Source organism: Cricetulus griseus, chromosome 7 (assembly GCF_003668045.3).
Source record: "Cricetulus griseus strain 17A/GY chromosome 7, alternate assembly CriGri-PICRH-1.0, whole genome shotgun sequence".
Classification (NCBI taxonomy): Eukaryota; Metazoa; Chordata; class Mammalia; order Rodentia; family Cricetidae; genus Cricetulus; species Cricetulus griseus.
Window position 1 is genome coordinate 68,238,770 of NC_048600.1, and position 10,250 is coordinate 68,249,019.

The window sequence follows — 10,250 nt, forward strand, 5'->3', positions numbered from 1 at the left end:
TGGGTCCCATATGGCTGCCATCATCTGCTTGGGCTTGAGGTCCACCTATAAAAAAGCATTCTCCCATCAGGTGGTGGTGGTGGTGGTGCATGCCTTTAATCTCAGCTCTTGGGGAGGCAGTCAGATCTCTGTGAGTTTGAGGCCAGCCTGGTCTATGGAGTTAGTTCCAGGACTAGTTACACAGAGAAACTGTCTCTAAAAACATAAAAAAAAAAAAAGCATTCTCCCATAGGAGAAAGGCCCGGGTAGGCTGTGTTCCCAGACGGTGGAGGTGGTCCTTAGCAGTGGACATACTGTTCTGAGATAACTTGAAGTTGAAATAGCAGGTTAGCTAAGCACCAGGTCCTATGGCTTCTCCGACACTTCTGACTCCCTCCATGAAGGTCTTAGAGTTCTCTTCCTGCCTTGATGGTCTTGGTCCTGGAAGATTGCCATGTTGCTGAATCCCTCTGGTGGTGGTGTAACAAGTCACAAGGTAGCCACCAGAGCTGGAGGCTTTCTTAAGGTGTGGATAGGTGGTGGCTGGTCACGGCTCACCTCGGCTCTGGTGGCCTTCATGTGTCCTCAGGCATATGGACTGCTGAGTGTAACCAGACTGCTCATTTCCATACATTCCTTATTCATCCAGAAAAAAATGTATTGAGTGGCCTCCATGTGCCAAAGCCTGGGGCTGCCAAGGGCTGGGGTTGAGGCACTCATGAGGACAAGAGCTGTGTCTATCTCACTTTTCTCCAGTACCCGCCAGAGAAGCTGGCTATTAACATTTGCAATTACAATGTCATAACTGTTATGGGAATCATTATCTTGGCTTAGACCTTGGCCATGATTCAGAAAGAGACCAGGAGGCTTAGGAGAATGAAGATTTCTACTTCTGCTGCCTTAGAGACCATACTTAGTGGCCTTGTCCTTCAACGGAGCCCCTAAGTGGCTCAGGGCATGATGCCCAGGCCCTCTATGTGTAGCCAGGACTGTCCAAGGCCAGAGGAAACCACAGTACTCTTTCCTTGATGGGTTGGCAAAGCTGGCAGGCTCCAGCAGGAACAGATGCCCTTGGGAGATGCCCTTGGGCCTGAGCCTAGGGCGAAGGGGAGGACAGAACAGGAACAACTTCAGGCCTGGGGAATGCTTAGATCTGGCCGTCCGGGGCTACACACAGCCAACAGTGGGGTTGAGTAAAGTTGGTGGACCAGCTCACACTTGAAGTACCTTCTTGTGAGGCCATAGTGCTGGCCAGAGGACTAAGATACTGGCCTGCTGTGGCCCAGTGGTCACTATCTGTGGGTGGAGCCTGCTGTAGTCAGGCTCAGCTCCTCAGAGCCAATGTGTCCATCTTTCAAGACACACCTCTCTTCCCCCAGTCACTAGCCTAGCTGGAGATCTGCATCCTTGGAGACATGACCTCTCCTTTTATACCCAATCCACAGTTCTGACCATGGCAGGATCCCAGAGAACCACCAGAGGAGAGAACTGAAAAATTCTTATTTCTGTGTCCTGTCTGGTTCAGCTGCAGGCCACATTACCTCTGGCCACCCAAGGATATGTCTCTCAGTAGCCTGTGACTGATGTCAGGTGCTGGTGAGTCTGCATGCATGTAGGACAGCAGGCCATGGGAGGGTTCTTTGGGTTTCCTAAGGGATTAGATCTGGGCATTGCAGTGATATGGTGCCAAGTCAGGCCCTAGGCAGGGTCTGGGGACTCTGTAAAGAGTAGACAGCCAGAGGCATGGTCCAGGCAACAGGCAGAAGGAAAGAGGGCTGGAGTGGTATGGCCTGTAAGGTGGATTGGGAACTATGCTCAGCTTGCCCTGGGAGGACAAAACTCTATCAAGAGTGCAGCTCAGCTGGCCTTTAAGCTGTGTTTGGTTCCACAGAACACAGAAGCGGGCGTGGCTGTGGCAAAGGGACTTTCCCAGCTCCAGTTTGTGCCATTTAATCCCTCAACAACAATTTAGGAAATGCTGACTGTGTGTCTAGCCTAGACAGGGTCAATGGGACTTGAGAGGCTGGGGTTTGGGGTGCTGGGTACCATCTTTAAGGGGGTGGAGATGCTGGAAGCTCTGGAGGGAATCAGTCTCCCAGGGGCCAAACAGGAATGAAGCAGACTCAGCCAACAGGGGCCTAGTTGCTGGCCTTGAGCCAGATTCCAGGGCGGATACAAAAGCAAAAACAAGGCTCTTCAGAAAACAGATTCTGGGGGAGGAGTGAGGGGCCACCCCAAGCTCACGCAGGTTCAAGTGTTTGATCTGGAGCACAGATGGGTGGGCCCTTTCCTACTGTATGTAGTCTTTCTGCTGGTGAATAGCTGTGTCTCGGCTGTCCTTGTAGTCAACACCTGTGCTTCCGTCACCCGTCACCCTGTCAGACCTGCTCAGATTCTGTTTTCACAGAGGAAACCAGCTTGCTCTGGGACCCAACAAAGAGACTGTTGGGTGTCGGGGCGGGGACAGGTGTACCCACCTGAGCCCATGAGGCCCTACCCCTGAGGCCTGGGAGAAGAAGGGCGTTGGGGAAGATAGCATCTCACACAGGGGTGGCAGAAGTCAGGTAGGAGAGGCAGAGGTGGCCCAGCCCTGACAGGGAGGTGACAAGATAGCCTGTCAGCCATGTGATTTGGGTATTGAGCAACTAAGACCTTGAGGTAGCAGTCCTAAAAGACAGCACAGCCTCACCCTTGCCTTAGGGTGACCCTCATCTTTTTTACTCGCCCAATTGTCATTCAGGCCAAAGGATGCAGGCAGCCTGCCCAGGATTACCCAGCCTCTCCCAGCAACAAATGTTGTAATTCTCCCTGTAGCCTCCATATTAGCTACTTTTTGTTTTTGTTGCTATGATAAAATACCAGACCAGAAAAACAAAACGAAACAAAACTCAAAGAAGAAAGAGTTATTTACACTCACAGTCTGAGACTACAGCCCACCATGGTGTGGAAGACAGAGAGGTAGGAATGTGAAGTGAACAACCGCCATGCCACATCATCAATCAAGAAGCAGAGAGAAGAACACATGTACCTCACCTCAGACTCTTGCTTCTTCCTTTCTTTTCAGTTTGAGACCTCACCCAGACCGTGGGGTGATGCACCTCACACTGGAGTTTTCCCTCCCCCAAGCACACCTCTCCAGAAACACCCTCACAGACATGCCAGAGTTGTGTCTCCCAGGTGATTCCAAACCCAGGCAAGCTGACAATGAAAAGATGAAAATTAATCACGATACTTTGAAACATGAGGAGCTCTTGGGTGTTTTGCTTTCCCTGGCAGCTGGAAGCTTCTGTTTTTAGTCCAGATGCACTAGCTCTCACGAAGGGAAAATGCTTCCTTTTACAAATCAGCTCTTGGGGTGAGCAACCGGGATGTGTATTCATTCTGTGTCCTCAATACTTTTGGTCATGGTTTGCCCATCACCACTCCCAGATGAAAGCAAGGATCCACAATCCTTCCTTGAAGAGAGATACTGCCGTGTGGTACAGGAAAGGCGACAGCAAAAGAGCAGAGACTGCAGCTACGCCAACCCAGTTACTGTGGCTCCCACACTGCCGTTCATGGCTGCACTGGGCATGGACTCCTACCACAGCTGTACAGCTGTAGCCTTGTTCTAGGGACACATTCACAGACACACTTAGCAGTGGCCTGACCAGGACCATCTATCTATTCTCAAGCTTGAGGACCCTCTGCCCCTTCCCAACCTCTGGAGGTGACATACAGGGCTCCTCAGCTGGCTGGGGAGTTTCAGGCCATGTCTCTATTTCTACATCTCCAGTAAAATAAAAACAAGAGATGTGAAAATGGTGTTTCCGGAATTATTTAGGATTTGTCCATTTCGTCAATGGATATTTTTGAGCCTTCTGTGTCAGGCACTGTTCTAGGGCTGAGAACGGAACAATTAAGCCTTTGTAACGTACAAAACTGTGTTGCCTCACTTGGAAAAAATGGCAAAGATGAAAATTCCTGGCTCTTCTTCTCAGGATGGAGCCTCACACCCCCACCCAGTGCCTATGAGTTTCTCACTAGCATGTTTCAAGCCTCTGTTTCCTGCTTCTGAGGGATCAGGAGGCCAAGATGCTAATGGGGCAGAGGGTTCATTGGATATTGGCCTATCTCCAGGCCACCTTTTCAGACACATCCTTTCTTCTTTATACTTTTTAAGCTTTTTGAGACAGGGTGTCTTATTGCCCCGGCTGGCCTCAGCTCAATATGTAGCCAAGGATGACCTTCCGGTCTTGGTCCTCCTGTTTCCATCCCTGCCAAGGTCTGGAATCACAGACATGTGCCTCTATGCCAGTTTTATGTGGTGCTGGAGCTCAAACCCAGGACTTTAAGCATGCTCGGCAAGTGCACTACCAACTGAGTTGTATCCCCAGTCACCCACCCCATCCTCTCTGTCTCTGAGGGGAATGTTCCCCAACACAGGAGTAGTTCCTTTACTCTCATCAGTGTTGATAAAGTGCTGTGCCTAATGGTACCCAGTAGCCAGTGGTGACTGAGTCACAGGCTGGCAAGGGCTATTCAAGGCTGATCTCACCTCTGGGTCTGGCCACTGGACACCCCAACTGTGACCATCTGGTGTGAGCCTGACCTCCCATGTTGCCTAGAGAATGGGGCAGAGCCATACTGCTGAAGGCTAACAGCTGCCAGCTGGCCTAGAGGCCTGGGAACCCAGGTGCAAGGGGCTATGGGGATTAGAGCAGGAAAGGCCGGATCCAGGCCTGTGAGGGTGCTGCTGGCTGCTGGAGGCCATGGGAGAGCGTAGTAGAGCGGGCCCCTGAGTCAGCCTATATCTTGGGTGGCTATTTTCTTGGCTCCTAAGAAAGCTTCATAATCCCTCCTCACTTTCTTTGTTTCCAAAGAGGACTGTTGCTGTACACATCTGGGCTCAGCAGTGAGGTGTGGGAGGTAGCTCTCATACTCACTGACAAGGGCTGTGGAGTGCTCATTCGTCTTGAACCTCAACCTACATGATGCCTAGCCAGACCACATGCTTTCTGGGAACTCGCCGTATTAATGGGAAGGTAGACCTGTCTAAGGGATAGAGGGGCCATGCCCACCTCTCCCACTTAGGAAGCCAGATTTTGCCAAGAGAATGTGAGAGCGCAAAGGAAGAAAGTGCTCCATCCCAGGGGAAAAGCAGAGAAAGGGCTAGGTCTGGGCTTGACAAGCACTGAGTGTTGGAAAATGCCTGGCTCAGCACTCTGGGACTCACAAGCTCTGAGAAGTGGCTGTGTTCAGGACTGAGTGAGACAAGTTGACTACAAAGCTGTGACATCAAGATTTAGAGCATGAAGTATTGCTGGCCCAGGGAGAGAGAACAAGTGTTCTCTTTCAGAGAAGTGTGGTGTTCCAGAGCCAGAGAGATGGTCTGCTTCCACAGTGCCTCATGAGGATCTGTTGCCCTAGCCAATCAGACCCCGTAGGAAATGGTGGGCTGAATGTGGCCAGTAGGGAAACACTGTTACTATCATGGGAATTGTTTTTTCTGGATTAATAAAATTGACTAAAAGAAAGAAATGAGTTTTGTGATTATCTCAAGACATTTAATAAAAATTTACCAGCTATCCACAAAGAACAGGAAAAAAAATCTCATCAGCAGGAGAGTGAGAGAGACAGAGAGAGAGAGAGAGTCAGTGTTGGACTTAACAGTCTAGAAAGTTCCATTAATGTAGATCCACAACAATGTTCTTTCCACCACTATTGGTCAATGTTTCTTTGGAGTTTGTAATTAGGAAAATAAGATAAAAAGAAGAAATAAGAGATAAATACTGCAGGGAGGTGGTGGCTCACACCTTTAATCCCAGCACTTGAGAAGCAGAGGCAGACAGATCTCTGTGAGTTTGAGGTCAGACTGGTCTACAGAGCTAGTTCCAGGACACCAAAGGCTATGCAATGAAACCCTGCCAAAGAGAGCCAGGTGGGTAAAGGAAAAAGTAACAAGCAGTAGACAGAGGCAGCCGTTGATCTTTGCAGATGTTAATGTTAGTCCATCTAGAATGTCCAGGAGAACTATTGTGAACAATGGTGAATCCATAGCTTTTTTAAAGCATTAAGTTGTAGATAATTTTAAAATGTGATGAAAATAGGGGCTAGAGACAATTAAAAACACTTGCTGTTCTTCAGACGACTTTGGTTTGGTTCCAAGTACCCACATGACAGCTCATAACCACCTGTAACTCCAGTTCCAAGGGATTCAGCACATATGCACTCAAGAACACACATAAAATAAACATATACTAAACTTTTTAAGGCTGGCTGGTGGTGTGCATGCCTTTAATCCCAGCACTTGGGAGGCAGAGGCAGGGGGATCTTGGAGTTCAAGGCCAGCCTGGTTGAGCAAGTTTCAGGATAGTCAGGATTACACAGAGAAACCCTGTCTTGAAACACCACCACCACCAACAACAACAAAAAAAACCCAAAAAACTTTAAAATAGTTTTAAATGTAATAAAATAATATGTCATTCACAGTAACAGTAGAACATAGAAATAGAAATGAATTAGACCTCATTAAAGACCTGGGAATGTTGATATGGGTAGATTGAAAAGAAAACAAAATATATGGCACATAGGCCATTTTCCTTAAAAATTCAATATTTAAAAACTTATAAATGGATAAATTCAATGAAATTCCAATAAAAATTTATTTGGATGGGAGGGATTGACAAGATGACTCTAAAGATCAACTGAAAAGGTAAATACAGGAAATAATCCAGATAAGAGATGCTGTTTAGGCCAGATGGTGGTGGTGAATGCCTTTAGTACCAGCACTTGGGAGGCAGAGGCAGGCACATCTCTGTGAGTTCAAGACCAGCCTGGTCTACAGGAGCTAGTTGCAGGACAAGCTCCAAAGCCACAGAGAAACTCTGTGTCAAAAAACCAAAAGCAAGCAAGCAAGCAAGCAAGCAAACAAGCAAACAAAGAGATGCTCTATATACTCCAAAGTATGTATCAACACATCTAAAATAATTAAGCATAAATGCATGAGTAGATCATAAGAATCCAGAATATGTGATGAAGCATGAATTTAATTCAAAAGCATGAGATTCATTCAACAAATCATCTTAAGGGGTTCCCCTCATCAGCACATATACTAAAACTGGAGTGATACAGAGAAGCATGGCCTCTGCAGAGATGAGTAGGATCTGTGAAGCCTTCTGAGAGGTACACATCATTGGCAGATAATGCTAATCCTAGAAGCCATAGGTTAGTAAGTGAAAATCCCAGTGCCAGGGATGGGATACCTCCCTAGGAGTTGCTGGTCCAGGGATGTCCCTATAGCCCCTCAAAATAATACAGATTATTGCTTAGATGATAAGACTCCATTACTGAAAACACCTTCCTCAGAACATTGAGAAATCAAGCTTGGACTCAGATAAAATTTTCCTCCCCATGGTTAACTTCCATAGTTCAGGAAGGTGCTATTCAGGCAGCTGGGAGAGAAAGGGCATTAACGGTTTTGCCCAGATATGGACCTAGCATGCTACACAACTGAACTGCCCGACAAAATGAGGGCACTGTTGCAATAGTGGTACTACTGCTATGGGAGTAACCAAGTTCATTCCAGTTGGATTTGGGGCTCATTTCACAGAAGGAAATGTATGCCTGGTATTATCAGCTGGTCAAAAACCTATGGCTATAGAGGTCATAGGCCCTAAGGGGGAACTACAGAAGTTGTTTTGATAATTTGGACATGATATACCTGTCAAATTGCCCTTTAAATATTCATTTGTGTTCATAGTGCTGCTCTTAGTCTTGGTCAGAGAGGCTCTTCTTGCAGTGGGTGGAGGCTACTGTAAAGATGCATAACTGGTCAAAGTCTCTGAGGATCAGTGACCATTGGATACTCATCCCTAAGTGGGGCATCTGTATCATTCCATCTACGGCTTAGGGAGCACCACAGAAGAGAGGGCAGAAAGAAAATAAGTGCTGGAGGTTTGGAGGGATGCTTCCGAAAGATTTATCATAACAAGAAGGAAGCTGTTTAATAGGAGTGGAAAGGGAGAAGGAGATGTCCAGATATCAAAGTACATCTATATGTGCATGAAATTTTCAAAAAGTCATTTGGGGGCTGTTATCTATACAGCAACAGAACAACCAGGGTTGTAATCTTATATACTATATAATTCTCTACCATATAAAATGAGCCTCACATGGATTCAATATATATATATTGAATATATATATATATATATATATATATATAATACAGTATATATACATATACATATGTGTGATTTTATACACACACGCAGTCACCTTTTTAGATCATCTTTCTTGATGCTGTGCAAACTGATGGGAATACTTTGAGAAAGGAAGGCATTGTGGTTGGGGCAGTTCCACTGGTCTGGGAGCTAATATATAGCCTGGGCTGTTTGTCTCTGAGTAAATCAGGAAGCAGAGAGTTTCAGTAAGAACCAGAAATGGGCATCGTCTTCAAGACCTGCCCCCAGTGACCCACTTCTTCTAAATAGGCCACAGTACAAAAGGTTCCACAACCCCCCCCCCCAAAAGCAGCATTACCAACTGGCAAAAGAGTACTTAAACATTTGAGTGTGGGACTTTTCACTTTTAAACCTAACAGTATATTCAAATTATAACAGTATGAATGTTTTCCTAAGCAACTCAGATAGTTACACTCAACAAAAGGTTAATAAACAGGGTATGATGACTCACACCTTTAATCTCAGCACTCAGAAGACCGAGGCAGGGGGATTTCTGTGAATTGAAGGTCAGTCTGTGTTACAGAGTAAGACCCTGTCTCAAAAAAAACAAAACAAACAAACACAAACAAACCAAAAACCCACCATCACCAAACAACAAAAAAATAAGAGCTCATACAAAACTGGATTAACATTTTTATAGTCTTGGGGTGAGAAACCTTTTTTTTATCACAGTATTTTTGTTTGTTTGTTTGTTTGTTACACATGAGTTAAGAAATCAAAGGCATAAACTACTGACTACTGACGGTTGTTATTTCTGTTTTTTAATAATTACTTATTTTGTTATTTTTATGTGTGTGAGTATTTTGCCTGCAAGTATGGCTGTGTACCATGGGCCTTCCTGGTGCCTGTGGAGTTACAGATGGCTGTGAGGCACCATGTGGGTGCTGAAAATTGAACCTGGGTCTTTTGACAAAGCAACAAGTATCCCTAACGACTGAGATAGCTCTCTAGCCTCCATCAGCTGTTATTTCTGGAGACGGTGTTTGGGGACAATTATTTTTATTGTGTTTGTAATTTAAACAGGTGACAAAAGCAACTTAAGGGAGGGAGAGAGCTTTTATTTTCAACTCACAGCTGGAAGGTACAGTTGTCAAAGCCGGGAAGGTGTGGACAGGAGCTGGATGCAGCTGTCCCATTGTGCTGCAGTCAGGAAGCAGAGAGAAATGAATTCAGGTCCTCACCTCACTTGTTCCTTTTTCTTCATGCAGGAACCCCAGCCCATGGCATGGTACCACGCACATTTAAATGGATCCTCTTACGTCAGTTGACCTAATCTAGAAAATCCTTCGCAGAAGCTTGTTTCCATGGTGGTTCTGCAGCCTGTCAATATGACAAGATTGACTATCCGACTCTCTTTTATTTATTTGTTATATGTACTAGCAATCTGTGTTCCTTTCTTTAGGACTGAGTTTCCATCAGATACCATTTCCCTCTGGCCTTAAGAACTTCCCCTTTCTATAGAAAACTAGAATGAGGCAAACACAGTCATAAAAATGTACCACAAGACTATATTTTCCAAGTTATTTGATATTTTTACTTAATAGTTATTATTAATGCACCAATAAATTTATATTCAGCTTTTGATGTTTCAAAAAAAAAAAAAAAAAAGAACTTCCCCTAACATTTCCAGTACCGAGGAATCTACAGATTATTTTATTTTCAGTAGTAAATGCCTGTATTTCTCATCCCAGTTTTTGAAGATAATTTCCTTGGACAGAGAACACTTCATTGATTTTATTTTCATAGCATATCTACCATTGAATATATCATTCTGTTGTCTTTGTGTGTGTGTGTGTGTGTGTGTGTGCGAGAGAGAGAGAGAGAGAGAGAGAGAGAGAGAGAGAGAGAGAGAGAACACAACACCCAAGCACCTGTGTATGAATGAATGCGGTATATGTGCGGGTGTGTGAGAATGCAGAGGACATTGGGTGTCCTGACCTATCCCTCCCTCTCTATTTGCCTTATTCACTTGAACTCTGGAGCTAGGCTATCAGCCAGCAAGCCTCCGTGAGCCTCCTTTTTCCACCCCTACAACTTTAGTTTACT

General features: G+C 45.6%; 1 long non-coding RNA gene across 1 annotated transcript in view; it reads left to right on the forward strand.

The window, feature by feature from the left end:
- Nucleotides 1-10,019, forward strand: part of LOC113836816 — a 50,881-nt gene extending 40,862 nt beyond the window's left edge. The window contains exon 3 of the long non-coding RNA XR_003487328.2: nucleotides 9,413-10,019. This is a non-coding gene — a long non-coding RNA (uncharacterized LOC113836816). The remainder of the gene's footprint in view (nucleotides 1-9,412) is intronic.
- Nucleotides 10,020-10,250: the final 231 nt, after the last annotated feature.